The 22869-nt window shown below is 45.9% G+C and overlaps 63 non-coding genes across 63 annotated transcripts; all 63 read left to right on the top strand.

Moving 5' to 3' along the window:
* The first annotated feature begins 178 nt into the window (after positions 1-178).
* LOC123435868 lies at positions 179-297 on the top strand. Its single transcript, XR_006627113.1, has one exon. It is a non-coding gene; the product is annotated as a 5S ribosomal RNA (ribosomal RNA).
* A 182-nt stretch (positions 298-479) lies between these two features.
* Positions 480-598, top strand: LOC123434161. The gene has a single exon (XR_006625450.1). It is a non-coding gene; the product is annotated as a 5S ribosomal RNA (ribosomal RNA).
* Positions 599-780: 182 nt separating this feature from the next.
* On the top strand, positions 781-899 carry LOC123434162. Its single transcript, XR_006625451.1, has one exon. It is a non-coding gene; the product is annotated as a 5S ribosomal RNA (ribosomal RNA).
* Positions 900-1096: 197 nt separating this feature from the next.
* Positions 1097-1215, top strand: LOC123432009. Its single transcript, XR_006623612.1, has one exon. It is a non-coding gene; the product is annotated as a 5S ribosomal RNA (ribosomal RNA).
* A 194-nt stretch (positions 1216-1409) lies between these two features.
* LOC123432011 lies at positions 1410-1528 on the top strand. Its single transcript, XR_006623613.1, has one exon. It is a non-coding gene; the product is annotated as a 5S ribosomal RNA (ribosomal RNA).
* A 194-nt stretch (positions 1529-1722) lies between these two features.
* Positions 1723-1841, top strand: LOC123431972. The gene has a single exon (XR_006623576.1). It is a non-coding gene; the product is annotated as a 5S ribosomal RNA (ribosomal RNA).
* Positions 1842-2052: 211 nt separating this feature from the next.
* Positions 2053-2171, top strand: LOC123435869. The gene has a single exon (XR_006627114.1). It is a non-coding gene; the product is annotated as a 5S ribosomal RNA (ribosomal RNA).
* A 215-nt stretch (positions 2172-2386) lies between these two features.
* On the top strand, positions 2387-2505 carry LOC123438713. The gene has a single exon (XR_006629839.1). It is a non-coding gene; the product is annotated as a 5S ribosomal RNA (ribosomal RNA).
* A 215-nt stretch (positions 2506-2720) lies between these two features.
* On the top strand, positions 2721-2839 carry LOC123435870. The gene has a single exon (XR_006627115.1). It is a non-coding gene; the product is annotated as a 5S ribosomal RNA (ribosomal RNA).
* Positions 2840-3046: 207 nt separating this feature from the next.
* On the top strand, positions 3047-3165 carry LOC123436690. Its single transcript, XR_006627903.1, has one exon. It is a non-coding gene; the product is annotated as a 5S ribosomal RNA (ribosomal RNA).
* Positions 3166-3347: 182 nt separating this feature from the next.
* On the top strand, positions 3348-3466 carry LOC123434163. The gene has a single exon (XR_006625452.1). It is a non-coding gene; the product is annotated as a 5S ribosomal RNA (ribosomal RNA).
* A 179-nt stretch (positions 3467-3645) lies between these two features.
* Positions 3646-3764, top strand: LOC123433196. The gene has a single exon (XR_006624738.1). It is a non-coding gene; the product is annotated as a 5S ribosomal RNA (ribosomal RNA).
* A 179-nt stretch (positions 3765-3943) lies between these two features.
* On the top strand, positions 3944-4062 carry LOC123438567. The gene has a single exon (XR_006629702.1). It is a non-coding gene; the product is annotated as a 5S ribosomal RNA (ribosomal RNA).
* Positions 4063-4256: 194 nt separating this feature from the next.
* Positions 4257-4375, top strand: LOC123431973. Its single transcript, XR_006623577.1, has one exon. It is a non-coding gene; the product is annotated as a 5S ribosomal RNA (ribosomal RNA).
* A 208-nt stretch (positions 4376-4583) lies between these two features.
* LOC123435872 lies at positions 4584-4702 on the top strand. Its single transcript, XR_006627117.1, has one exon. It is a non-coding gene; the product is annotated as a 5S ribosomal RNA (ribosomal RNA).
* A 218-nt stretch (positions 4703-4920) lies between these two features.
* Positions 4921-5039, top strand: LOC123435873. The gene has a single exon (XR_006627118.1). It is a non-coding gene; the product is annotated as a 5S ribosomal RNA (ribosomal RNA).
* A 218-nt stretch (positions 5040-5257) lies between these two features.
* LOC123435874 lies at positions 5258-5376 on the top strand. The gene has a single exon (XR_006627119.1). It is a non-coding gene; the product is annotated as a 5S ribosomal RNA (ribosomal RNA).
* A 210-nt stretch (positions 5377-5586) lies between these two features.
* Positions 5587-5705, top strand: LOC123436691. The gene has a single exon (XR_006627904.1). It is a non-coding gene; the product is annotated as a 5S ribosomal RNA (ribosomal RNA).
* A 194-nt stretch (positions 5706-5899) lies between these two features.
* On the top strand, positions 5900-6018 carry LOC123438051. The gene has a single exon (XR_006629214.1). It is a non-coding gene; the product is annotated as a 5S ribosomal RNA (ribosomal RNA).
* Positions 6019-6226: 208 nt separating this feature from the next.
* LOC123435875 lies at positions 6227-6345 on the top strand. The gene has a single exon (XR_006627120.1). It is a non-coding gene; the product is annotated as a 5S ribosomal RNA (ribosomal RNA).
* A 230-nt stretch (positions 6346-6575) lies between these two features.
* Positions 6576-6694, top strand: LOC123436692. Its single transcript, XR_006627905.1, has one exon. It is a non-coding gene; the product is annotated as a 5S ribosomal RNA (ribosomal RNA).
* Positions 6695-6919: 225 nt separating this feature from the next.
* LOC123436693 lies at positions 6920-7038 on the top strand. The gene has a single exon (XR_006627906.1). It is a non-coding gene; the product is annotated as a 5S ribosomal RNA (ribosomal RNA).
* Positions 7039-7220: 182 nt separating this feature from the next.
* LOC123434164 lies at positions 7221-7339 on the top strand. The gene has a single exon (XR_006625453.1). It is a non-coding gene; the product is annotated as a 5S ribosomal RNA (ribosomal RNA).
* Positions 7340-7515: 176 nt separating this feature from the next.
* Positions 7516-7634, top strand: LOC123434165. Its single transcript, XR_006625454.1, has one exon. It is a non-coding gene; the product is annotated as a 5S ribosomal RNA (ribosomal RNA).
* A 182-nt stretch (positions 7635-7816) lies between these two features.
* On the top strand, positions 7817-7935 carry LOC123434166. The gene has a single exon (XR_006625455.1). It is a non-coding gene; the product is annotated as a 5S ribosomal RNA (ribosomal RNA).
* A 182-nt stretch (positions 7936-8117) lies between these two features.
* On the top strand, positions 8118-8236 carry LOC123435810. Its single transcript, XR_006627056.1, has one exon. It is a non-coding gene; the product is annotated as a 5S ribosomal RNA (ribosomal RNA).
* A 197-nt stretch (positions 8237-8433) lies between these two features.
* Positions 8434-8549, top strand: LOC123433022. Its single transcript, XR_006624582.1, has one exon. It is a non-coding gene; the product is annotated as a 5S ribosomal RNA (ribosomal RNA).
* A 179-nt stretch (positions 8550-8728) lies between these two features.
* LOC123437222 lies at positions 8729-8847 on the top strand. Its single transcript, XR_006628414.1, has one exon. It is a non-coding gene; the product is annotated as a 5S ribosomal RNA (ribosomal RNA).
* A 209-nt stretch (positions 8848-9056) lies between these two features.
* LOC123432195 lies at positions 9057-9175 on the top strand. Its single transcript, XR_006623791.1, has one exon. It is a non-coding gene; the product is annotated as a 5S ribosomal RNA (ribosomal RNA).
* A 185-nt stretch (positions 9176-9360) lies between these two features.
* Positions 9361-9479, top strand: LOC123437798. The gene has a single exon (XR_006628967.1). It is a non-coding gene; the product is annotated as a 5S ribosomal RNA (ribosomal RNA).
* A 197-nt stretch (positions 9480-9676) lies between these two features.
* LOC123433273 lies at positions 9677-9792 on the top strand. The gene has a single exon (XR_006624804.1). It is a non-coding gene; the product is annotated as a 5S ribosomal RNA (ribosomal RNA).
* Positions 9793-9971: 179 nt separating this feature from the next.
* Positions 9972-10090, top strand: LOC123433125. The gene has a single exon (XR_006624677.1). It is a non-coding gene; the product is annotated as a 5S ribosomal RNA (ribosomal RNA).
* Positions 10091-10269: 179 nt separating this feature from the next.
* On the top strand, positions 10270-10388 carry LOC123437634. The gene has a single exon (XR_006628810.1). It is a non-coding gene; the product is annotated as a 5S ribosomal RNA (ribosomal RNA).
* Positions 10389-10567: 179 nt separating this feature from the next.
* On the top strand, positions 10568-10686 carry LOC123438113. Its single transcript, XR_006629273.1, has one exon. It is a non-coding gene; the product is annotated as a 5S ribosomal RNA (ribosomal RNA).
* A 209-nt stretch (positions 10687-10895) lies between these two features.
* On the top strand, positions 10896-11014 carry LOC123435409. Its single transcript, XR_006626662.1, has one exon. It is a non-coding gene; the product is annotated as a 5S ribosomal RNA (ribosomal RNA).
* Positions 11015-11223: 209 nt separating this feature from the next.
* LOC123432563 lies at positions 11224-11343 on the top strand. Its single transcript, XR_006624140.1, has one exon. It is a non-coding gene; the product is annotated as a 5S ribosomal RNA (ribosomal RNA).
* Positions 11344-11531: 188 nt separating this feature from the next.
* On the top strand, positions 11532-11650 carry LOC123435152. Its single transcript, XR_006626413.1, has one exon. It is a non-coding gene; the product is annotated as a 5S ribosomal RNA (ribosomal RNA).
* Positions 11651-11844: 194 nt separating this feature from the next.
* Positions 11845-11963, top strand: LOC123438521. The gene has a single exon (XR_006629658.1). It is a non-coding gene; the product is annotated as a 5S ribosomal RNA (ribosomal RNA).
* Positions 11964-12154: 191 nt separating this feature from the next.
* LOC123433271 lies at positions 12155-12273 on the top strand. Its single transcript, XR_006624802.1, has one exon. It is a non-coding gene; the product is annotated as a 5S ribosomal RNA (ribosomal RNA).
* Positions 12274-12458: 185 nt separating this feature from the next.
* On the top strand, positions 12459-12577 carry LOC123435811. The gene has a single exon (XR_006627057.1). It is a non-coding gene; the product is annotated as a 5S ribosomal RNA (ribosomal RNA).
* Positions 12578-12759: 182 nt separating this feature from the next.
* Positions 12760-12878, top strand: LOC123435714. Its single transcript, XR_006626965.1, has one exon. It is a non-coding gene; the product is annotated as a 5S ribosomal RNA (ribosomal RNA).
* Positions 12879-14911: 2033 nt separating this feature from the next.
* LOC123432225 lies at positions 14912-15030 on the top strand. Its single transcript, XR_006623819.1, has one exon. It is a non-coding gene; the product is annotated as a 5S ribosomal RNA (ribosomal RNA).
* A 191-nt stretch (positions 15031-15221) lies between these two features.
* LOC123435560 lies at positions 15222-15340 on the top strand. The gene has a single exon (XR_006626805.1). It is a non-coding gene; the product is annotated as a 5S ribosomal RNA (ribosomal RNA).
* A 182-nt stretch (positions 15341-15522) lies between these two features.
* LOC123434167 lies at positions 15523-15641 on the top strand. Its single transcript, XR_006625456.1, has one exon. It is a non-coding gene; the product is annotated as a 5S ribosomal RNA (ribosomal RNA).
* A 206-nt stretch (positions 15642-15847) lies between these two features.
* On the top strand, positions 15848-15966 carry LOC123434991. Its single transcript, XR_006626254.1, has one exon. It is a non-coding gene; the product is annotated as a 5S ribosomal RNA (ribosomal RNA).
* Positions 15967-16148: 182 nt separating this feature from the next.
* LOC123434169 lies at positions 16149-16267 on the top strand. Its single transcript, XR_006625457.1, has one exon. It is a non-coding gene; the product is annotated as a 5S ribosomal RNA (ribosomal RNA).
* Positions 16268-16510: 243 nt separating this feature from the next.
* LOC123435520 lies at positions 16511-16629 on the top strand. Its single transcript, XR_006626767.1, has one exon. It is a non-coding gene; the product is annotated as a 5S ribosomal RNA (ribosomal RNA).
* Positions 16630-16835: 206 nt separating this feature from the next.
* Positions 16836-16954, top strand: LOC123434936. Its single transcript, XR_006626201.1, has one exon. It is a non-coding gene; the product is annotated as a 5S ribosomal RNA (ribosomal RNA).
* A 188-nt stretch (positions 16955-17142) lies between these two features.
* LOC123431889 lies at positions 17143-17261 on the top strand. The gene has a single exon (XR_006623490.1). It is a non-coding gene; the product is annotated as a 5S ribosomal RNA (ribosomal RNA).
* A 406-nt stretch (positions 17262-17667) lies between these two features.
* Positions 17668-17786, top strand: LOC123434171. The gene has a single exon (XR_006625459.1). It is a non-coding gene; the product is annotated as a 5S ribosomal RNA (ribosomal RNA).
* A 197-nt stretch (positions 17787-17983) lies between these two features.
* On the top strand, positions 17984-18102 carry LOC123438668. Its single transcript, XR_006629799.1, has one exon. It is a non-coding gene; the product is annotated as a 5S ribosomal RNA (ribosomal RNA).
* Positions 18103-18284: 182 nt separating this feature from the next.
* On the top strand, positions 18285-18403 carry LOC123434172. Its single transcript, XR_006625460.1, has one exon. It is a non-coding gene; the product is annotated as a 5S ribosomal RNA (ribosomal RNA).
* Positions 18404-18751: 348 nt separating this feature from the next.
* LOC123435522 lies at positions 18752-18870 on the top strand. The gene has a single exon (XR_006626769.1). It is a non-coding gene; the product is annotated as a 5S ribosomal RNA (ribosomal RNA).
* A 206-nt stretch (positions 18871-19076) lies between these two features.
* On the top strand, positions 19077-19195 carry LOC123434938. The gene has a single exon (XR_006626203.1). It is a non-coding gene; the product is annotated as a 5S ribosomal RNA (ribosomal RNA).
* A 188-nt stretch (positions 19196-19383) lies between these two features.
* LOC123431890 lies at positions 19384-19502 on the top strand. Its single transcript, XR_006623491.1, has one exon. It is a non-coding gene; the product is annotated as a 5S ribosomal RNA (ribosomal RNA).
* Positions 19503-19881: 379 nt separating this feature from the next.
* Positions 19882-20000, top strand: LOC123435524. Its single transcript, XR_006626770.1, has one exon. It is a non-coding gene; the product is annotated as a 5S ribosomal RNA (ribosomal RNA).
* A 188-nt stretch (positions 20001-20188) lies between these two features.
* On the top strand, positions 20189-20307 carry LOC123438532. Its single transcript, XR_006629668.1, has one exon. It is a non-coding gene; the product is annotated as a 5S ribosomal RNA (ribosomal RNA).
* A 206-nt stretch (positions 20308-20513) lies between these two features.
* On the top strand, positions 20514-20632 carry LOC123434939. Its single transcript, XR_006626204.1, has one exon. It is a non-coding gene; the product is annotated as a 5S ribosomal RNA (ribosomal RNA).
* Positions 20633-20820: 188 nt separating this feature from the next.
* Positions 20821-20939, top strand: LOC123431891. The gene has a single exon (XR_006623492.1). It is a non-coding gene; the product is annotated as a 5S ribosomal RNA (ribosomal RNA).
* A 382-nt stretch (positions 20940-21321) lies between these two features.
* Positions 21322-21440, top strand: LOC123435525. The gene has a single exon (XR_006626771.1). It is a non-coding gene; the product is annotated as a 5S ribosomal RNA (ribosomal RNA).
* A 185-nt stretch (positions 21441-21625) lies between these two features.
* LOC123438533 lies at positions 21626-21744 on the top strand. The gene has a single exon (XR_006629669.1). It is a non-coding gene; the product is annotated as a 5S ribosomal RNA (ribosomal RNA).
* A 197-nt stretch (positions 21745-21941) lies between these two features.
* Positions 21942-22060, top strand: LOC123437762. Its single transcript, XR_006628933.1, has one exon. It is a non-coding gene; the product is annotated as a 5S ribosomal RNA (ribosomal RNA).
* Positions 22061-22620: 560 nt separating this feature from the next.
* On the top strand, positions 22621-22739 carry LOC123438885. Its single transcript, XR_006630001.1, has one exon. It is a non-coding gene; the product is annotated as a 5S ribosomal RNA (ribosomal RNA).
* The last annotated feature ends 130 nt before the right edge of the window (positions 22740-22869 follow it).

Raw genomic sequence — 22869 nt, forward strand, 5'->3', positions numbered from 1 at the left:
GAGCGTGATCTATATGACCTCATTTTCTTATTTTTGACGATTACTGTGACTTTTCCCACCGCGCTTGACACCCAACGACTAGTAGTAGTAGTAGTAGTAGTAGTAGTAGTAGTAGTAGTAGTAGTAGTAGTAGTATTAGTAGGGGCAAGCATAAGGAACAAATAGATAGTTGCATGTCGGATGCGATCATACCAGCACTAAAGCACCGGATCCCATCAGAACTCCGAAGTTAAGCGTGTTTGGGCGAGAGTAGTACTAGGATGGGTGACCTCCTGGGAAGTCCTCGTGTTGCATTCCCCTTTTTAAATATATTTTTGCGCCACGTGACAAGGATGACGCGGGAGCGTGATCTATATGACCTCATTTTCTTATTTTTGACGATTACTGTGTGACTTTTCCCACCGCGCTTGACACCCAACGACTAGTAGTAGTAGTAGTAGTAGGGGCAAGCATAAGGAACAAATAGATAGTTGCATGTCGGATGCGATCATACCAGCACTAAAGCACCGGATCCCATCAGAACTCCGAAGTTAAGCGTGCTTGGGCGAGAGTAGTACTAGGATGGGTGACCTCCTGGGAAGTCCTCGTGTTGCATTCCCCTTTTTAAATATATTTTTGCGCCACGTGACAAGGATGACGCGGGAGCGTGATCTATATGACCTCATTTTCTTATTTTTGACAATTACTGTGTGACTTTTCCCACCGCGCTTGACACCCAACGACTAGTAGTAGTAGTAGTAGTAGGGGCAAGCATAAGGAACAAATAGATAGTTGCATGTCGGATGCGATCATACCAGCACTAAAGCACCGGATCCCATCAGAACTCCGAAGTTAAGCGTGCTTGGGCGAGAGTAGTACTAGGATGGGTGACCTCCTGGGAAGTCCTCGTGTTGCATTCCCCTTTTTAAATATATTTTTGCGCCACGTGACAAGGATGACGCGGGAGCGTGATCTATATGACCTCATTTTCTTATTTTTGACGATTACTGTGTGACTTTTCCCACCGCGCTTGACACCCAACGACTAGTAGTAGTAGTAGTAGTAGTAGTAGTAGTAGTAGGGGCAAGCATAAGGAACAAATAGATAGTTGCATGTCGGATGCGATGATACCAGCACTAAAGCACCGGATCCCATCAGAACTCCGAAGTTAAGCGTGCTTGGGCGAGAGTAGTACTAGGATCGGTGACCTCCTGGGAAGTCCTCGTGTTGCATTCCCCTTTTTAAATATATTTTTGCGCCACGTGACAAGGATGACGCGGGAGCGTGATCTATATGACCTCATTTTCTTATTTTTGACGATTACTGTGTGACTTTTCCCACCGCGCTTGACACCCAACGACTAGTAGTAGTAGTAGTAGTAGTAGTAGTAGTAGGGGCAAGCATAAGGAACAAATAGATAGTTGCATGTCGGATGCGATGATACCAGCACTAAAGCACCGGATCCCATCAGAACTCCGAAGTTAAGCGTGCTTGGGCGAGAGTAGTACTAGGATCGGTGACCTCCTGGGAAGTCCTCGTGTTGCATTCCCCTTTTTAAATATATTTTTGCGCCACGTGACAAGGATGACGCGGGAGCGTGATCTATATGACCTCATTTTCTTATTTTTGACGATTACTGTGTGACTTTTCCCACCGCGCTTGACACCCAACGACTAGTAGTAGTAGTGGTAGTAGTAGTAGTAGTAGGGGCAAGCATAAGGAACAAATAGATAGTTGCATGTCGGATGCGATCATACCAGCACTAAAGCACCGAATCCCATCAGTACTCCGAAGTTAAGCGTGCTTGGGCGAGAGTAGTACTAGGATGGGTGACCTCCTGGGAAGTCCTCGTGTTGCATTCCCCTTTTTAAATATATTTTTGCGCCACGTGACAAGGATGACGCGGGAGCGTGATCTATATGACCTCATTTTCTTATTTTTGACGATTACTGTGTGTGACTTTTCCCACCGCGCTTGACACCCAACGACTAGTAGTAGTAGTAGTAGTAGTAGTAGTAGTAGTAGTAGTATTAGTAGGGGCAAGCATAAGGAACAAATAGATAGTTGCATGTCGGATGCGATCATACCAGCACTAAAGCACCGGATCCCATCAGAACTCCGAAGTTAAGCGTGTTTGGGCGAGAGTAGTACTAGGATGGGTGACCTCCTGGGAAGTCCTCGTGTTGCATTCCCCTTTTTAAATATATTTTTGCGCCACGTGACAAGGATGACGCGGGAGCGTGATCTATATGACCTCATTTTCTTATTTTTGACGATTACTATGTGACTTTTCCCACCGCGCTTGACACCCAACGACTAGTAGTAGTAGTAGTAGTAGTAGTAGTAGTAGTAGTAGTAGTAGTATTAGTAGGGGCAAGCATAAGGAACAAATAGATAGTTGCATGTCGGATGCGATCATACCAGCCCTAAAGCACCGGATCCCATCAGAACTCCGAAGTTAAGCGTGTTTGGGCGAGAGTAGTACTAGGATGGGTGACCTCCTGGGAAGTCCTCGTGTTGCATTCCCCTTTTTAAATATATTTTTGCGCCACGTGACAAGGATGACGCGGGAGCGTGATCTATATGACCTCATTTTCTTATTTTTGACGATTACTGTGTGACTTTTCCCACCGCGCTTGACACCCAACGACTAGTAGTAGTAGTAGTAGTAGTAGTAGTAGTAGTAGTAGTAGTAGTAGTAGTAGGGGCAAGCATAAGGAACAAATAGATAGTTGCATGTCGGATGCGATCATACCAGCACTAAAGCACCGGATCCCATCAGAACTCCGAAGTTAAGCGTGTTTGGGCGAGAGTAGTACTAGGATGGGTGACCTCCTGGGAAGTCCTCGTGTTGCATTCCCCTTTTTAAATATATTTTTGCGCCACGTGACAAGGATGACGCGGGAGCGTGATCTATATGACCTCATTTTCTTATTTTTGACGATTACTGTGACTTTTCCCACCGCGCTTGACACCCAACGACTAGTAGTAGTAGTAGTAGTAGTAGTAGTAGTAGTAGTAGTATTAGTAGGGGCAAGCATAAGGAACAAATAGATAGTTGCATGTCGGATGCGATCATACCAGCACTAAAGCACCGGATCCCATCAGAACTCCGAAGTTAAGCGTGTTTGGGCGAGAGTAGTACTAGGATGGGTGACCTCTTGGGAAGTCCTCGTGTTGCATTCCCCTTTTTAAATATATTTTTGCGCCACGTGACAAGGATGACGCGGGAGCGTGATCTATATGACCTCATTTTCTTATTTTTGACGATTACTGTGTGACTTTTCCCACCGCGCTTGACACCCAACGACTAGTAGTAGTAGTAGTAGTAGGGGCAAGCATAAGGAACAAATAGATAGTTGCATGTCGGATGCGATCATACCAGCACTAAAGCACCGGATCCCATCAGAACTCCGAAGTTAAGCGTGCTTGGGCGAGAGTAGTACTAGGATGGGTGACCTCCTGGGAAGTCCTCGTGTTGCATTCCCCTTTTTAAATATATTTTTGCGCCACGTGACAAGGATGACGCGGGAGCGTGATCTATATGACCTCATTTTCTTATTTTTGACAATTACTGTGTGACTTTTCCCACCGCGGTTGACACCCAACGACTAGTAGTAGTAGTAGTAGGGGCAAGCATAAGGAACAAATAGATAGTTGCATGTCGGATGCGATCATACCAGCACTAAAGCACCGGATCCCATCAGAACTCCGAAGTTAAGCGTGCTTGGGCGAGAGTAGTACTAGGATGGGTGACCTCCTGGGAAGTCCTCGTGTTTTAAATATATTTTTGCGCCACGTGACAAGGATGACGCGGGAGCGTGATCTATATGACCTCATTTTCTTATTTTTGACGATTACTGTGTGACTTTTCCCACCGCGCTTGACACCCAACGACTAGTAGTAGTACTAGTAGTAGTAGTAGTAGGGGCAAGCATAAGGAACAAATAGATAGTTGCATGTCGGATGCGATCATACCAGCACTAAAGCACCGGATCCCATCAGAACTCCGAAGTTAAGCGTGCTTGGGCGAGAGTAGTACTAGGATCGGTGACCTCCTGGGAAGTCCTCGTGTTGCATTCCCCTTTTTAAATATATTTTTGCGCCACGTGACAAGGATGACGCGGGAGCGTGATCTATATGACCTCATTTTCTTATTTTTGACGATTACTGTGTGACTTTTCCCACCGCGCTTGACACCCAACGACTAGTAGTAGTAGTGGTAGTAGTAGTAGTAGTAGGGGCAAGCATAAGGAACAAATAGATAGTTGCATGTCGGATGCGATCATACCAGCACTAAAGCACCGAATCCCATCAGTACTCCGAAGTTAAGCGTGCTTGGGCGAGAGTAGTACTAGGATGGGTGACCTCCTGGGAAGTCCTCGTGTTGCATTCCCCTTTTTAAATATATTTTTGCGCCACGTGACAAGGATGACGCGGGAGCGTGATCTATATGACCTCATTTTCTTATTTTTGACGATTACTGTGTGTGACTTTTCCCACCGCGCTTGACACCCAACGACTAGTAGTAGTGGTGGTAGTAGTAGTAGTAGTAGTAGTATTAGTAGGGGCAAGCATAAGGAACAAATAGATAGTTGCATGTCGGATGCGATCATACCAGCACTAAAGCACCGGATCCCATCAGAACTCCGAAGTTAAGCGTGTTTGGGCGAGAGTAGTACTAGGATGGGTGACCTCCTGGGAAGTCCTCGTGTTGCATTCCCCTTTTTAAATATATTTTTGCGCCACGTGACAAGGATGACGCGGGAGCGTGATCTATATGACCTCATTTTCTTATTTTTGACGATTACTATGTGACTTTTCCCACCGCGCTTGACACCCAACGACTAGTAGTAGTAGTAGTAGTAGTAGTAGTAGTAGTAGTAGTAGTAGTAGTATTAGTAGGGGCAAGCATAAGGAACAAATAGATAGTTGCATGTCGGATGCGATCATACCAGCACTAAAGCACCGGATCCCATCAGAACTCCGAAGTTAAGCGTGTTTGGGCGAGAGTAGTACTAGGATGGGTGACCTCCTGGGAAGTCCTCGTGTTGCATTCCCCTTTTTAAATATATTTTTGCGCCACGTGACAAGGATGACGCGGGAGCGTGATCTATATGACCTCATTTTCTTATTTTTGACGATTACTGTGTGACTTTTCCCACCGCGCTTGACACCCAACGACTAGTAGTAGTAGTAGTAGTAGTTGTAGTAGTAGTAGTAGTAGTAGTAGTAGTAGTAGGGGCAAGCATAAGGAACAAATAGATAGTTGCATGTCGGATGCGATCATACCAGCACTAAAGCACCGGATCCCATCAGAACTCCGAAGTTAAGCGTGTTTGGGCGAGAGTAGTACTAGGATGGGTGACCTCCTGGGAAGTCCTCGTGTTGCATTCCCCTTTTTAAATATATGTTTGCGCCACGTGACAAGGATGACGCGGGAGCGTGATCTATATGACCTCATTTTCTTATTTTTGACGATTACTGTGACTTTTCCCACCGCGCTTGACACCCAACGACTAGTAGTAGTAGTAGTAGTAGTAGTAGTAGTAGTAGTAGTAGTATTAGTAGGGGCAAGCATAAGGAACAAATAGATAGTTGCATGTCGGATGCGATCATACCAGCACTAAAGCACCGGATCCCATCAGAACTCCGAAGTTAAGCGTGTTTGGGCGAGAGTAGTACTAGGATGGGTGACCTCTTGGGAAGTCCTCGTGTTGCATTCCCCTTTTTAAATATATTTTTGCGCCACGTGACAAGGATGACGCGGGAGCGTGATCTATATGACCTCATTTTCTTATTTTTGACGATTACTGTGTGACTTTTCCCACCGTGCTTGACACCCAACGACTAGTAGTAGTAGTGGTAGTAGTAGTAGTAGTAGGGGCAAGCATAAGGAACAAATAGATAGTTGCATGTCGGATGCGATCATACCAGCACTAAAGCACCGAATCCCATCAGTACTTCGAAGTTAAGCGTGCTTGGGCGAGAGTAGTACTAGGATGGGTGACCTCCTGGGAAGTCCTCGTGTTGCATTCCCCTTTTTAAATATATTTTTGCGCCACGTGACAAGGATGACGCGGGAGCGTGATCTATATGACCTCATTTTCTTATTTTTGACGATTACTGTGTGTGACTTTTCCCACCGCGCTTGACACCCAACGACTAGTAGTAGTAGTGGTAGTAGTAGTAGTAGTAGTAGTATTAGTAGGGGCAAGCATAAGGAACAAATAGATAGTTGCATGTCGGATGCGATCATACCAGCACTAAAGCACCGGATCCCATCAGAACTCCGAAGTTAAGCGTGTTTGGGCGAGAGTAGTACTAGGATGGGTGACCTCCTGGGAAGTCCTCGTGTTGCATTCCCCTTTTTAAATATATTTTTGCGCCACGTGACAAGGATGACGCGGGAGCGTGATCTATATGACCTCATTTTCTTATTTTTGACGATTACTATGTGACTTTTCCCACCGCGCTTGACACCCAACGACTAGTAGTAGTAGTAGTAGTAGTAGTAGTAGTAGTAGTAGTAGTAGTAGTAGTAGTAGTAGTATTAGTAGGGGCAAGCATAAGGAACAAATAGATAGTTGCATGTCGGATGCGATCATACCAGCACTAAAGCACCGGATCCCATCAGAACTCCGAAGTTAAGCGTGTTTGGGCGAGAGTAGTACTAGGATGGGTGACCTCTTGGGAAGTCCTCGTGTTGCATTCCCCTTTTTAAATATATTTTTGCGCCACGTGACAAGGATGACGCGGGAGCGTGATCTATATGACCTCATTTTCTTATTTTTGACGATTACTATGACTTTTCCCACCGCGCTTGAAACCCAACGACTAGTAGTAGTAGTAGTAGTAGTAGTAGTAGTAGTAGTAGTAGTAGTAGTAGTAGTAGTATTAGTAGGGGCAAGCATAAGGAACAAATAGATAGTTGCATGTCGGATGCGATCATACCAGCACTAAAGCACCGGATCCCATCAGAACTCCGAAGTTAAGCGTGTTTGGGCGAGAGTAGTACTAGGATGGGTGACCTCTTGGGAAGTCCTCGTGTTGCATTCCCCTTTTTAAATATATTTTTGCGCCACGTGACAAGGATGACGCGGGAGCGTGATCTATATGACCTCATTTTCTTATTTTTGACGATTACTGTGTGACTTTTCCCACCGCGCTTGACACCCAACGACTAGTAGTAGTAGTAGTAGTAGGGGCAAGCATAAGGAACAAATAGATAGTTGCATGTCGGATGCGATCATACCAGCACTAAAGCACCGGATCCCATCAGAACTCCGAAGTTAAGCGTGCTTGGGCGAGAGTAGTACTAGGATGGGTGACCTCCTGGGAAGTCCTCGTGTTGCATTCCCCTTTTTAAATATATTTTTGCGCCACGTGACAAGGATGACGCGGGAGCGTGATCTATATGACCTCATTTTCTTATTTTTGACAATTACTGTGTGACTTTTCCCACCGCGCTTGACACCCAACGACTAGTAGTAGTAGTAGGGGCAAGCATAAGGAACAAATAGATAGTTGCATGTCGGATGCGATCATACCAGCACTAAAGCACCGGATCCCATCAGAACTCCGAAGTTAAGCGTGCTTGGGCGAGAGTAGTACTAGGATGGGTGACCTCCTGGGAAGTCCTCGTGTTGCATTCCCCTTTTTAAATATATTTTTGCGCCACGTGACAAGGATGACGCGGGAGCGTGATCTATATGACCTCATTTTCTTATTTTTGACGATTACTGTGTGACTTTTCCCACCGCGCTTGACACCCAACGACTAGTAGTAGTAGTAGTAGTAGGGGCAAGCTTAAGGAACAAATAGATAGTTGCATGTCGGATGCGATCATACCAGCACTAAAGCACCGGATCCCATCAGAACTCCGAAGTTAAGCGTGCTTGGGCGAGAGTAGTACTAGGATGGGTGACCTCCTGGGAAGTCCTCGTGTTGCATTCCCCTTTTTAAATATATTTTTGCGCCACGTGACAAGGATGACGCGGGAGCGTGATCTATATGACCTCATTTTCTTATTTTTGACGATTACTGTGTGACTTTTCCCACCGCGCTTGACACCCAACGACTAGTAGTAGTAGTAGTAGTAGGGGCAAGCATCAGGAACAAATAGATAGTTGCATGTCGGATGCGATCATACCAGCACTAAAGCACCGGATCCCATCAGAACTCTGAAGTTAAGCGTGCTTGGGCGAGAGTAGTACTAGGATGGGTGACCTCCTGGGAAGTCCTCGTGTTGCATTCCCCTTTTTAAATATATTTTTGCGCCACGTGACAAGGATGACGCGGGAGCGTGATCTATATGACCTCATTTTCTTATTTTTGACGATTACTGTGTGACTTTTCCCACCGCGCTTGACACCCAACGACTAGTAGTAGTAGTAGTAGTAGTAGTAGTAGTAGTAGGGGCAAGCATAAGGAACAAATAGATAGTTGCATATCGGATGCGATCATACCAGCACTAAAGCACCGGATCCCATCAGAACTCCGAAGTTAAGCGTGCTTGGGCGAGAGTAGTACTAGGATGGGTGACCTCCTGGGACTCCGTGTTGCATTCCCCTTTTTAAATATATTTTTGCGCCACGTGACAAGGATGACGCGGGAGCGTGATCTATATGACCTCATTTTTTTATTTTTGACGATTAACGTGTGACTTTTCCCACCGCGCTTGACACCCAACGACTAGTAGTAGTAGTAGTAGGGGCAAGCATAAGGAACAAATAGATAGTTGCATGTCGGATGCGATCATGCCAGCACTAAAGCACCGGATCCCATCAGAACTCCGAAGTTAAGCGTGCTTGGGCGAGAGTAGTACTAGGATGGGTGACCTTTTGGGAAGTCCTCGTGTTGCATTCCCCTTTTTAAATATATTTTTGCGCCACGTGACAAGGATGACGCGGGAGCGTGATCTATATGACCTCATTTTCTTATTTTTGACGATTACTGTGTGACTTTTCCCACCGCGCTTGACACCCAACGACTAGTAGTAGTAGTAGTAGTAGTAGTACTAGTAGTAGTAGTAGTAGTAGGGGCAAGCATAAGGAACAAATAGATAGTTGCATGTCGGATGTGATCAGACCAGCACTAAAGCACTGGATCCCATCAGAACTCTGAAGTTAAGCGTGCTTGGGCGAGAGTAGTACTAGGATGGGTGACCTCCTGGGAAGTCCTCGTGTTGCATTCCCCTTTTTAAATATATTTTTGCGCCACGTAACAAGGATGACGCGGGAGCGTGATCTATATGACCTCATTTTCTTATTTTTGACGATTACTGTGTGACTTTTCCCACCGCGCTTGACACCCAACGACTAGTAGTAGTAGTAGTAGTAGTAGGGGCAAGCATAAGGAACAAATAGATAGTTGCATGTCGGATGCGATGATACCAGCACTAAAGCACCGGATCCCATCAGAACTCCGAAGTTAAGCGTGCTTGGGCGAGAGTAGTACTAGGATGGGTGACCTCCTCGGAAGTCCTCGTGTTGCATTCCCCTTTTTAAATATATTTTTGCGCCACGTGACAAGGATGACGCGGGAGCGTGATCTATATGACCTCATTTTCTTATTTTTGACGATTACTGTGTGACTTTTCCCACCGCGCTTGACACCCAACGACTAGTAGTAGTAGTAGTAGTAGTAGTAGTAGTAGTAGGGGCAAGCATAAGGAACAAATAGATAGTTGCATGTCGGATGCGATCATACCAGCACTAAAGCACCGGATCCCATCAGAAATCCGAAGTTAAGCGTGCTTGGGCGAGAGTAGTACTAGGATGGGTGACCTCCTGGGACTCCGTGTTGCATTCCCCTTTTTAAATATATTTTTGCGCCACGTGACAAGGATGACGCGGGAGCATGATCTATATGACCTCATTTTTTTATTTTTGACGATTAACGTGTGACTTTTCCCACCGCGCTTGACACCCAACGACTAGTAGTAGTAGTAGTAGGGGCAAGCATAAGGAACAAATAGATAGTTGCATGTCGGATGCGATCATGCTAACACTAAAGCATCGGATCCCATCAGAACTCCGAAGTTAAGCGTGCTTGGGCGAGAGTAGTACTAGGATGGGTGACCTCCTAGGAAGTCCTCGTGTTGCATTCCCCTTTTTAAATATATTTTTGCGCCACGTGACAAGGATGACGCGGGACCGTGATCTATATGACCTCATTTTCTTATTTTTGACGATTACTGTGTGACTTTTCCCACCGCGCTTGACACCCAACGACTAGTAGTAGTAGTAGTAGGGGCAAGCATAAGGAACAAATAGATAGTTGCATGTCGGATGCGATCATACCAGCACTAAAGCACCGGATCCCATCAAAACTCCGAAGTTAAGCGTGCTTGGGCGAGAGTAGTACTAGGATGGGTGACCTCCTGGGAAGTCCTCGTGTTGCATTCCCCTTTTTAAAAATATTTTTGCGCCATGTGACAAGGATGACGCGGGAGCGTGATCTATATGACCTCATTTTGTTATTTTTGACGATTACTGTGTGACTTTTCCCACCGCGCTTGACACCCAACGACTAGTAGTAGTAGTAGTAGGGGCAAGCATATGGAACAAATAGATAGTTGCATGTCGGATGCGATCATACCAGCACTAAAGCACCGGATCCCATCAGAACTCCGAAGTTAAGCGTGCTTGGGCGAGAGTAGTACTAGGATAGGTGACCTCTTGGGAAGTCCTCGTGTTGCATTCACGTTTTTAAATATATTTTTGCGCCACGTGATAAGGATGACGCGGGAGCGTGATCTATATGACCTCATTTTCTTATTTTTGACGATTACTGTGTGACTTTTCCCACCGCGCTTGACACCCAACGACTAGTAGTAGTAGTAGTAGTAATAGTAGTACTAGTAGTAGTAGTAGTAGGGGCAAGCATAAGGAACAAATAGATAGTTGCATGTCGGATGCGATCATACCAGCACTAAAGCACCGGATCCCATCAGAACTCCGAAGTTAAGCGTGCTTGGGCGAGAGTAGTACTAGGATGGGTGACCTCCTGGGAAGTCCTCGTGTTGCATTTCCCTTTTTAAATATATTTTTGCGCCACGTGACAAGGATGACGCGGGAGCGTGATCTATATGACCTCATTTTCTTATTTTTGACGATTACTGTGTGACTTTTCCCACCGCGCTTGACACCCAACGACTAGTAGTAGTAGTAGTAGTAGTAGTAGTACTAGTAGTAGTAGTAGTAGGGGCAAGCATAAGGAACAAATAGATAGTTGCATGTCGGATGCGATCATACCAGCACTAAAGCACCGGATCCCATCAGAACTCCGAAGTTAAGCGTGCTTGGGCGAGAGTAGTACTATGATGGGAAGTCCTCCTGGGAATTCCTCGTGTTGCATTCCCCTTTTTAAATATATTTTTGCGCCACGTGACAAGGATGACGCGGGAGCGTGATCTATATGACCTCATTTTCTTATTTTTGACGATTACTGTGTGACTTTTCCCACCGCGCTTGACACCCAACGACTAGTAGTAGTAGTAGTAGTAGTAGTAGGGGCAAGCATAAGGAACAAATAGATAGTTGCATGTCGGATGTGATCATACCAGCACTAAAGCACCGGATCCCATCAGAACTCCGAAGTTAAGCGTGCTTGGGCGAGAGTAGTACTAGGATGGGTGACCTCCTGGGAAGTCCTCGTGTTGCATTCCCCTTTTTAAATATATTTTTGCGCCACGTGACAAGGATGACGCGGGAGCGTGATCTATATGACCTCATTTTCTTATTTTTGACGATTACTGTGTGACTTTTTCCACCGCGCTTGACACCCAACGACTAGTAGTAGTAGTAGTAGTAGTAGTAGTAGTAGGGGCAAGCATAAGGAACAAATAGATAGTTGCATGTCGGATGCGATCATACCAGCACTAAAGCACCGGATCCCATCAGAACTCTGAAGTTAAGCGTGCTTGGGCGAGAGTAGTACTAGGATGGGTGACCTCCTGGAAAGTCCTCGTGTTGCATTCCCCTTTTTAAATATATTTTTGCGCCACGTGACAAGGATGACGCGGGAGCGTGATCTATATGACCTCATTTTCTTATTTTTGACGATTACTGTGTGACTTTTCCCACCGCGCTTGACACCCAACGACTAGTAGTAGTAGTAGTAGTAGTACTAGTAGGGGCAAGCATAAGGAACAAATAGATAATTGCATGTCGGATGCGATCATACGAGCACTAAAGCACCGGATGCCATCAGAACTTCAAAGTTAAGCGTGCTTGGGCGAGAGTAGTACTAGGATGGGTGACCTCCTGGGAAGTCCTCGTGTTGCATTCCCCTTTTTAAATATATTTTTGCGCCACGTGACAAGGATGACGCGGGAGCGTGATCTATATGACCTCATTTTCTTATTTTTGACGATTACTGTGTGACTTTTTCCACCGCGCTTGACACCCAACGACTAGTAGTAGTAGTAGTAGTAGTAGGGGCAAGCATAAGGAACAAATAGATAGTTGCATGTCGGATGCGATCATACCAGCACTAAAGCACCGGATCCCATCAGAACTCTGAAGTTAAGCGTGCTTGGGCGAGAGTAGTACTAGGATGGGTGACCTCCTGGGAAGTCCTCGTGTTGCATTCCCCTTTTTAAATATATTTTTGCGCCACGTGACAAGGATGACGCGGGACCGTGATCTATATGACCTCATTTTCTTATTTTTGACGGTTACTGTGTGACTTTTCCCACCAAGCTTGACACCCAACGACTAGTAGTAGTAGTAGTAGTAGGGGCAAGCATAAGGAACAAATAGATAGTTGCATGTCGGATGCGATCATACCAGCACTAAAGCACCGGATCCCATGAGAACTCCGAAGTTAAGCGTGCTTGGGCGAGAGTAGTACTAGGATGGGTGACCTCCTGGGAAGTCCTCGTGTTGCATTCCCCTTTTTAAATATATTTTTGCGCCACGTGACAAGGATGACGCGGGAGCGTGATCTATATGACCTCATTTTCTTATTTTTGACGATTACTGTGTGACTTTTCCCACCGCGCTTGACACCCAACGACTAGTAGTAGTAGTAGTAGTAGTAGTAGTAGTAGTACTAGTAGTAGTTGTTGGGGAACGTCGCATGGGAAACAAAAATTTTCCTACGCGCACGAAGACCTATCATGGTGATGTCCATCTACGAGAGGGGATGAGTGATCTACGTACCCTTGTAGATCGTACAGCAGAAGCGATTAGAGATCGCGGTTGATGTAGTGGAACGTCCTCACGTCCCTCGATCCGCCCCGCGAACAATCCCGCGAACAGTCCCACGATCTAGTACCGAACGGACGGCACCTCCGCGTTCAGCACACGTACAACTCGACGATGATCTCGGCCTTCTTGATCCAGCAAGAGAGACGGAGAGGTAGAAGAGTTCTCCGGCAGCGTGACGGCGCTCCGGAGGTTGGTGATGATCTTGTCTCAGCAGGGCTCCGCCCGAGCTCCGCAGAAACGCGATCTAGAGGAAAAACTATGGAGGTATGTGGTCGGGCTGCCGTGAGAAAGTCGTCTCAAATCAGCCCTAAAACCTCCGTATATATAGGTGGGAGGGAGGGGAGGAGGCAGCCTCAAAACCTAAAGGTTTGGCCGAAATTGGAGGTGGAGGAGTCCTACTCCAATCCTACTTGGAGTAGGATTCCACCTTCCCACTTGGAAACTCTTTCCACCTTGTGTTTTTTCCTTCTCAAACCTTATGGGCCTTAGTGAGAACTTATTCCAGCCCACTAGGGGCTGGTTTATCTCTTCCCATAGCCCATGAGACCCCTTGGGGCGTGACACCCCTCCCGATGGTCCCCGGCACCCCTCCCGGCACTCCCGGTACACTACCGATGAGCCCGAAACTTTTCCCGGTAATGCACGAAAACCTTCCGGTAACCAAATGAGGTCATCCTATATATCAATCTTCGTTTCCGGACCATTCCGGAAACCCTCGTGACGTCCGTGATCTCATCCGGGACTCCGAACAACATTCGGTAACCAACCATATAACTCAAATACGCATAAAACAACGTCGAACCTTAAGTGTGCAGACCGTGCGGGTTCGAGAACTATGTAGACATGACCCGAGAGACTCCTCGGTCAATATCCAATAGCGGGACCTGGATGCCCATATTGGATCCTACATATTCTACGAAGATCTTATCGTTTGAACCTCAGTGCCAAGGATTCATATAATCCCGTATGTCATTCCCTTTGTCCTTCGGTATGTTACTTGCCCGAGATTCGATCGTCAGTATCCGTATACCTATTTCAATCTCGTTTACTGGCAAGTCTCTTTACTCGTTCCGTAATACAAGATCCCGCAACTTACACTAAGTTACATTGCTTGCAAGGCTTGTGTGTGATGTTGTATTACCGAGTGGGCCCCGAGATACCTCTCCGTTCACACGGAGTGACAAATCCCAGTCTTGATCCATACTAACTCAACTAACACCTTCGGAGATACCTGTAGAGCATCTTTATAGTCACCCAGTTACGTTGCGACGTTTGATACACACAAAGCATTCCTCCGGTGTCAGTGAGTTATATGATCTCATGGTCATAGGAATAAATACTTGACACGCAGAAAACAGTAGCAACAAAATGACACGATCAACATGCTACGTCTATTAGTTTGGGTCTAGTCCATCACATGATTCTCCTAATGATGTGATCCCGTTATCAAGTGACAACACTTGCCTATGGCCAGGAAACCTTGACCATCTTTGATTAACGAGCTAGTCAACTAGAGGCTTACTAGGGACAGTGTTTTGTCTATGTATCCACACAAGTATTGTGTTTCCAATCAATACAATTATAGCATGGATAATAAACGATTATCATAAACTAAGAAATATAATAATAACTAATTTATTATTGCCTCTAGGGCATATTTCCAACAGTAGTAGTAGTAGGGGCAAGCATAAGGAACAAATAGATAGTTGTATGTCGGATGCGATCATACCAACACTAAAGCACCGGATCCCATCAGAACTCCGAAGTTAAGCCTGCTTGGGCGAGAGTAGTACTAGGATGGGTGACCTCCTGGGAAGTCCTCGTGTTGCATTCCCCTTTTTAAATATATTTTTGCGCCACGTGACAAGGATGATGCGGGAGCGTGATCTATATGACCTCATTTTCTTATTTTTGACGATTACTGTGTGACTTTTCCCACCGCGCTTGACACCCAACCACTAGTAGTAGTAGTAGTAGTAGTAGTAGTAGGGGCAAGCATAAGGAACAAATAGATAGTTGCATGTCGGATGCGATCATACCAGCACTAAAGCACCGGATCCCATCAGAACTCCGAAGTTAAGCGTGCTTGGGCGAGAGTAGTACTAGGATGGGTGACCTCCTAGGAAGTCCTCGTGTTGCATTCCCCTTTTTAAATATATTTTTGCGCCACGTGACAAGGATGACGCGGGAGCGTGATCTATATGACCTCATTTTCTTATTTTTGACGATTACTGTGTGACTTTTCCCACCGCGCTTGACACCCAACGACTAGTAGTAGTAGTAGTAGTAGGGGCAAGCATAAGGAACAAATAGATAGTTGCATGTCGGATGCGATCATACCAGCACTAAAGCACCGGATCCCATCAGAACTCCGAAGTTAAGCGTGCTTGGGCGAGAGTAGTACTAGGATGGGTGACCTCCTGGGAAGTCCTCGTGTTGCATTCCCCTTTTTAAATATATTTTTGCGCCACGTGACAAGGATGACGCGGGACCGTGATCTATATGACCTCATTTTCTTATTTTTGACGATTACTGTGTGACTTTTCCCACCGCGCTTGACACCCAACGACTAGTAGTAGTAGTAGTAGTAGTAGTAGTAGTAGTAGTAGTAGTAGGGGCAAGCATAAGGAACAAATAGATAGTTGCATGTCGGATGCGATCATACCAGCACTAAAGCACCGGATCCCATCAGAACTCCGAAGTTAAGCGTGCTTGGGCGAGAGTAGTACTAGGATGGGTGACCTCTTGGGAAGTCCTCGTGTTGCATTCCCGTTTTTAAATATAATTTTGCGCCACGTGACAAGGATGACGCGGGAGCGTGATCTATATGACCTCATTTTCTTATTTTTGACGATTACTGTGTGACTTTTCCCACCGCGCTTGACACCCAACGACTAGTAGTAGTAGTAGTAGTAGGGGCAAGCATAAGGAACAAATAGATAGTTGTATGTCGGATGCGATCATACCAGCACTAAAGCACCGGATCCCATCAGAACTCCGAAGTTAAGCGTGCTTGGGCGAGAGTAGTACTAGGATGGGTGACCTCCTGGGAAGTCCTCGTGTTGCATTCCCCTTTTCGTGTTGCATTCCCCTTTTTAAATATATTTTTGCGCCACGTGACAAGGATGACGCGGGACCGTGATCTATATGATCTCATTTTCTTATTTTTGACGATTACTGTGTGACTTTTCCCACCGCGCTTGACACCCAACGACTAGTAGTAGTAGTAGTAGTAGTAGTAGTAGTAGTAGTAGTAGTAGTAGTAGTAGTAGTAGTAGGGGCAAGCATAAAGAACAAATAGATAGTTGCATGTCGGATGCGATCATACCAGCACTAAAGCACCGGATCCCATCAGAACTCCGAAGTTAAGCGTGCTTGGGCGAGAGTTGTACTAGGATGGGTGACCTCCTGGGAAGTCCTCGTGTTGCATTCCCCTTTTTAAATATATTTTTGCGCCACGTGACAAGGATGACGCGGGAGCGTGATCTATATGACCTCATTTTCTTATTTTTGACGATTACTGTGTGACTTTTCCCACCGCGCTTGACACCCAACGACTAGTAGTAGTAGTAGTAGTAGTAGTAGTAGTAGTAGTAGTAGTAGGGGCAAGCATAAGGAACAGAAAGATAGTTGCATGTCGGATGCGATCATACCAGCACTAAAGCACCGGATCCCATCAGAACTCCGAAGTTAAGCGTGCTTGGGCGAGAGTAGTACTAGGATGGGTGACCTCGTGGGAAGTCCTCGTGTTGCATTCCCCTTTTTAAATATATTTTTGCGCCACGTGACAAGGATGACGCGGGAGCGTGATCTATATGACCTCATTTTCTTATTTTTGACGATTACTGTGTGACTTTTCCCACCGCGCTTGACACCCAACGACTAGTAGTAGTAGTAGTAGTAGTAGTAGGGGCAAGCATAAGGAACAAATAGATAGTTGCATGTCGGATGCGATCATACTAGCACTAAAGCACCAGATCCCATCAGAACTCCGAAGATAAGCGTGCTTGGGCGAGAGTAGTACTAGGATGGGTGACCTCCTGGGAAGTCCTCGTGTTGCATTCCCCTTTTTAAATATATTTTTGCGCCACGTGACAAGGATGACGCGGGACCGTGATCTATATGACCTCATTTTCTTATTTTGACGATTACTGTGTGACTTTTCCCACCGCGCTTGACACCCAACGACTAGTAGTAGTAGTAGTAGTAGTAGTAGTAGTAGTAGTAGTAGTAGGGCGAGAGTAGTACTAGGATGGGTGACCTCCTGGGAAGTCCTCGTGTTGCATTCCCCTTTTTAAATATATTTTTGCGCCACGTGACAAGGATGACGCGGGAGCGTGATCTATATGACCTCATTTTCTTATTTTTGACGATTACTGTGTGACTTTTCCCACCGCGCTTGACACCCAACGACTAGTAGTAGTAGTAGTAGTAGGGGCAAGCATAAGGAACAAATAGATAGTTGCATGTCGGATGCGATCATACCAGCACTAAAGCACCGGATCCCATCAGAACTCCGAAGTTAAGCGTGCTTGGGCGAGAGTAGTACTAGGATGGGTGACCTCCTGGGAAGTCCTCGTGTTGCATTCCCCTTTTTAAATATATTTTTGCGCCACGTGACAAGGATGACGCGGGACCGTGATCTATATGACCTCATTTTCTTATTTTTGACGATTACTGTGTGACTTTTCCCACCGCGCTTGACACCCAACGACTAGTAGTAGTAGTAGTAGTAGTAGTAGTAGTAGTAGGGGCAAGCATAAGGAACAAATAGATAGTTGCATGTCGGATGCGATCATACCAGCACTAAAGCACCGGATCCCATCAGAACTCCGAAGTTAAGCGTGCTTCGGCGAGAGTAGTACTAGGATGGGTGACCTCTTGGGAAGTCCTCGTGTTGCATTCCCGTTTTTAAATATAATTTTGCGCCACGTGACAAGGATGACGCGGGAGCGTGATCTATATGACCTCATTTTCTTATTTTTGACGATTACTGTGTGACTTTTCCTACCGCGCTTGACACCCAACGACTAGTAGTAGTAGTAGTAGTAGGGGCAAGCATAAGGAACAAATAGATAGTTGTATGTCGGATGCGATCATACCAGCACTAAAGCACCGGATCCCATCAGAACTCCGAAGTTAAGCGTGCTTGGGCGAGAGTAGTACTAGGATGGGTGACCTCCTGGGAAGTCCTCGTGTTGCATTCCCCTTTTCGTGTTGCATTCCCCTTTTTAAATATATTTTTGCGCCACGTGACAAGGATGACGCGGGACCGTGATCTATATGATCTCATTTTCTTATTTTTGACGATTACTGTGTGACTTTTCCCACCGCGCTTGACACCCAACGACTAGTAGTAGTAGTAGTAGTAGTAGTAGTAGTAGTAGTAGTAGTAGTAGTAGTAGTAGTAGTAGTAGTAGTAGTAGTAGTAGTAGTAGTAGTAGTAGTAGTAGTAGTAGTAGTAGTAGTAGTAGTAGTAGTAGTAGTAGTAGTAGTAGTAGTAGTAGTAGTAGTAGTAGGGGCAAGCATAAAGAACAAATAGATAGTTGCATGTCGGATGCGATCATACCAGCACTAAAGCACCGGATCCCATCAGAACTCCGAAGTTAAGCGTGCTTGGGCGAGAGTTGTACTAGGATGGGTGACCTCCTGGGAAGTCCTCGTGTTGCATTCCCCTTTTTAAATATATTTTTGCGCCACGTGACAAGGATGACGCGGGAGCGTGATCTATATGACCTCATTTTCTTATTTTTGACGATTACTGTGTGACTTTTCCCACCGCGCTTGACACCCAACGACTAGTAGTAGTAGTAGTAGTAGTAGTAGTAGTAGTAGTTGTAGTAGGGGCAAGCATAAGGAACAGAAAGATAGTTGCATGTCGGATGCGATCATACCAGCACTAAAGCACCGGATCCCATCAGAACTCCGAAGTTAAGCGTGCTTGGGCGAGAGTAGTACTAGGATGGGTGACCTCGTGGGAAGTCCTCGTGTTGCATTCCCCTTTTTAAATATATTTTTGCGCCACGTGACAAGGATGACGCGGGAGCGTGATCTATATGACCTCATTTTCTTATTTTTGACGATTACTGTGTGACTTTTCCCACCGCGCTTGACACCCAACGACTAGTAGTAGTAGTAGTAGTAGTAGTAGGGGCAAGCATAAGGAACAAATAGATAGTTGCATGTCGGATGCGATCATACTAGCACTAAAGCACCAGATCCCATCAGAACTCCGAAGATAAGCGTGCTTGGGCGAGAGTAGTACTAGGATGGGTGACCTCCTGGGAAGTCCTCGTGTTGCATTCCCCTTTTTAAATATATTTTTGCGCCACGTGACAAGGATGACGCGGGACCGTGATCTATATGACCTCATTTTCTTATTTTGACGATTACTGTGTGACTTTTCCCACCGCGCTTGACACCCAACGACTAGTAGTAGTAGTAGTAGTAGTAGTAGTAGTAGTAGGGCGAGAGTAGTACTAGGATGGGTGACCTCCTGGGAAGTCCTCGTGTTGCATTCCCCTTTTTAAATATATTTTTGCGCCACGTGACAAGGATGACGCGGGACCGTGATCTATATGACCTCATTTTCTTATTTTTGACGATTACTGTGTGACTTTTCCCACCGCGCTTGACACCCAACGACTAGGGGCAAGCATAAGGAACAAATAGATAGTTGCATGTCGGATGCGATCATACCAGCACTAAAGCACCGGATCCCATCAGAACTCCGAAGTTAAGCGTGCTTGGGCGAGAGTTGTACTAGGATGGGTGACCTCCTGGGAAGTCCTCGTGTTGCATTCCCCTTTTTAAATATATTTTTGCGCCACGTGACAAGGATGACGCGGGAGCGTGATCTATATGACCTCATTTTCTTGTTTTTGACGATTACTGTGTGACTTTTCCCACCGCGCTTGACACCCAACGACTAGTAGTAGTAGTAGTAGTAGTAGTAGGGGCAAGCATAAGGAACAAATAGATAGTTGCATGTCGGATGCGATCATACCAGCACTAAAGCATCGGATCCCATCAGAACTTCGAAGTTAAGCGTGCTTGGGCGAGAGTAGTACTAGGATGGGTGACCTCCTGGGAAGTCCTCGTGTTGCATTCCCCTTTTTAAATATATTTTTGCGCCACGTGACAAGGATGAAACGGGAGCGTGATCTATATGACCTCATTTTCTTATTTTTGACGATTACTGTGTGACTTTTCCCACCGCGCTTGACACCCAACGACTAGTAGTAGTAGTAGTAGTAGTAGTAGTAGTAGTAGTTGTAGTAGGGGCAAGCATAAGGAACAGAAAGATAGTTGCATGTCGGATGCGATCATACCAGCACTAAAGCACCGGATCCCATCAGAACTCCGAAGTTAAGCGTGCTTGGGCGAGAGTAGTACTAGGATGGGTGACCTCGTGGGAAGTCCTCGTGTTGCATTCCCCTTTTTAAATATATTTTTGCGCCACGTGACAAGGATGACGCGGGAGCGTGATCTATATGACCTCATTTTCTTATTTTTGACGATTACTGTGTGACTTTTCCCACCGCGCTTGACACCCAACGACTAGTAGTAGTAGTAGTAGTAGTAGTAGGGGCAAGCATAAGGAACAAATAGATAGTTGCATGTCGGATGCGATCATACTAGCACTAAAGCACCAGATCCCATCAGAACTCCGAAGATAAGCGTGCTTGGGCGAGAGTAGTACTAGGATGGGTGACCTCCTGGGAAGTCCTCGTGTTGCATTCCCCTTTTTAAATATATTTTTGCGCCACGTGACAAGGATGACGCGGGACCGTGATCTATATGACCTCATTTTCTTATTTTGACGATTACTGTGTGACTTTTCCCACCGCGCTTGACACCCAACGACTAGTAGTAGTAGTAGTAGTAGTAGTAGTAGTAGTAGTAGGGCGAGAGTAGTACTAGGATGGGTGACCTCCTGGGAAGTCCTCGTGTTGCATTCCCCTTTTTAAATATATTTTTGCGCCACGTGACAAGGATGACGCGGGACCGTGATCTATATGACCTCATTTTCTTATTTTTGACGATTACTGTGTGACTTTTCCCACCGCGCTTGACACCCAACGACTAGGGGCAAGCATAAGGAACAAATAGATAGTTGCATGTCGGATGCGATCATACCAGCACTAAAGCACCGGATCCCATCAGAACTCCGAAGTTAAGCGTGCTTGGGCGAGAGTTGTACTAGGATGGGTGACCTCCTGGGAAGTCCTCGTGTTGCATTCCCCTTTTTAAATATATTTTTGCGCCACGTGACAAGGATGACGCGGGAGCGTGATCTATATGACCTCATTTTCTTGTTTTTGACGATTACTGTGTGACTTTTCCCACCGCGCTTGACACCCAACGACTAGTAGTAGTAGTAGTAGTAGTAGGGGCAAGCATAAGGAACAAATAGATAGTTGCATGTCGGATGCGATCATACCAGCACTAAAGCATCGGATCCCATCAGAACTTCGAAGTTAAGCGTGCTTGGGCGAGAGTAGTACTAGGATGGGTGACCTCCTGGGAAGTCCTCGTGTTGCATTCCCCTTTTTAAATATATTTTTGCGCCACGTGACAAGGATGAAACGGGAGCGTGATCTATATGACCTCATTTTCTTATTTTTGACGATTACTGTGTGACTTTTCCCACCGCGCTTGACACCCAACGACTAGTAGTAGTAGTAGTAGTAGTAGTAGTAGTAGTAGGGGCAAGCATAAGGAACAAATAGATAGTTGCATGTCGGATCCGATCATACCAGCACTAAAGCACCGGATCCCATCAGAACTCCGAAGTTAAGCGTGCTTGGGCGAGAGTAGTACTAGGATGGGTGACCTCCTGGGAAGTCCTCGTGTTGCATTCCCCTTTTTAAATATATTTTTGCGCCACGTGACAAGGATGACGCGGGACCGTGATCTATATGACCTCATTTTCTTATTTTTGACGATTACTGTGTGACTTTTCCCACCGCGCTTGACACCCAACGACTAGTAGTAGTAGTAGTAGTAGTAGTATTAGTAGTAGTGGTAGTAGTGGTAGTAGTGGTAGTAGTGGTAGTAGTGGTAGTAGTAGTGGTAGTACTAGTAGTAGTGGTAGTAGTAGTAGTAGTGGTAGTAGTAGTGGTAGTAGTAGTGGTACAGGTAGTAGTAGTGGTACTGGTGGTGGTAGTAGTACTGGTGGTGGTAGTAGTACTGGTGGTGGTAGTAGTAGTAGTAGTAGTAGTACTGGTGGTGGTAGTAGCAGTAGTAGGAGTAGTAGCAGTAGTAGCAGTAGTAGCAGTAGTAGCAGTAGTAGTAGGAGTAGCAGGAGTAGGAGTAGCAGGAGTAGGAGCAGCAGGAGTAGGAGTAGCAGTAGTAGTAGTAGTGGTAGTAGTAGTGGTAGTAGTAGTGGCAAGCATAAAGAACAAATAGATAGTTGCATGTCGGATGCGATCATACCAGCACTAAAGCACCGAATCCCATCAGAACTCCGAAGTTAAGCGTGCTTGGGCGAGAGTTGTACTAGGATGGGTGACCTCCTGGGAAGTCCTCGTGTTGCATTCCCCTTTTTAAATATATTTTTGCGCCACGTGACAAGGATGACGCGGGAGCGTTATCTATATGACCTCATTTTCTTATTTTTGACGATTACTGTGTGACTTTTCCCACCGCGCTTGACACCCAACGACTAATA

The sequence above is a fragment of the Hordeum vulgare genome, chromosome 2H (assembly GCF_904849725.1).
Source record: "Hordeum vulgare subsp. vulgare chromosome 2H, MorexV3_pseudomolecules_assembly, whole genome shotgun sequence".
NCBI lineage: Eukaryota > Viridiplantae > Streptophyta > Magnoliopsida > Poales > Poaceae > Hordeum > Hordeum vulgare.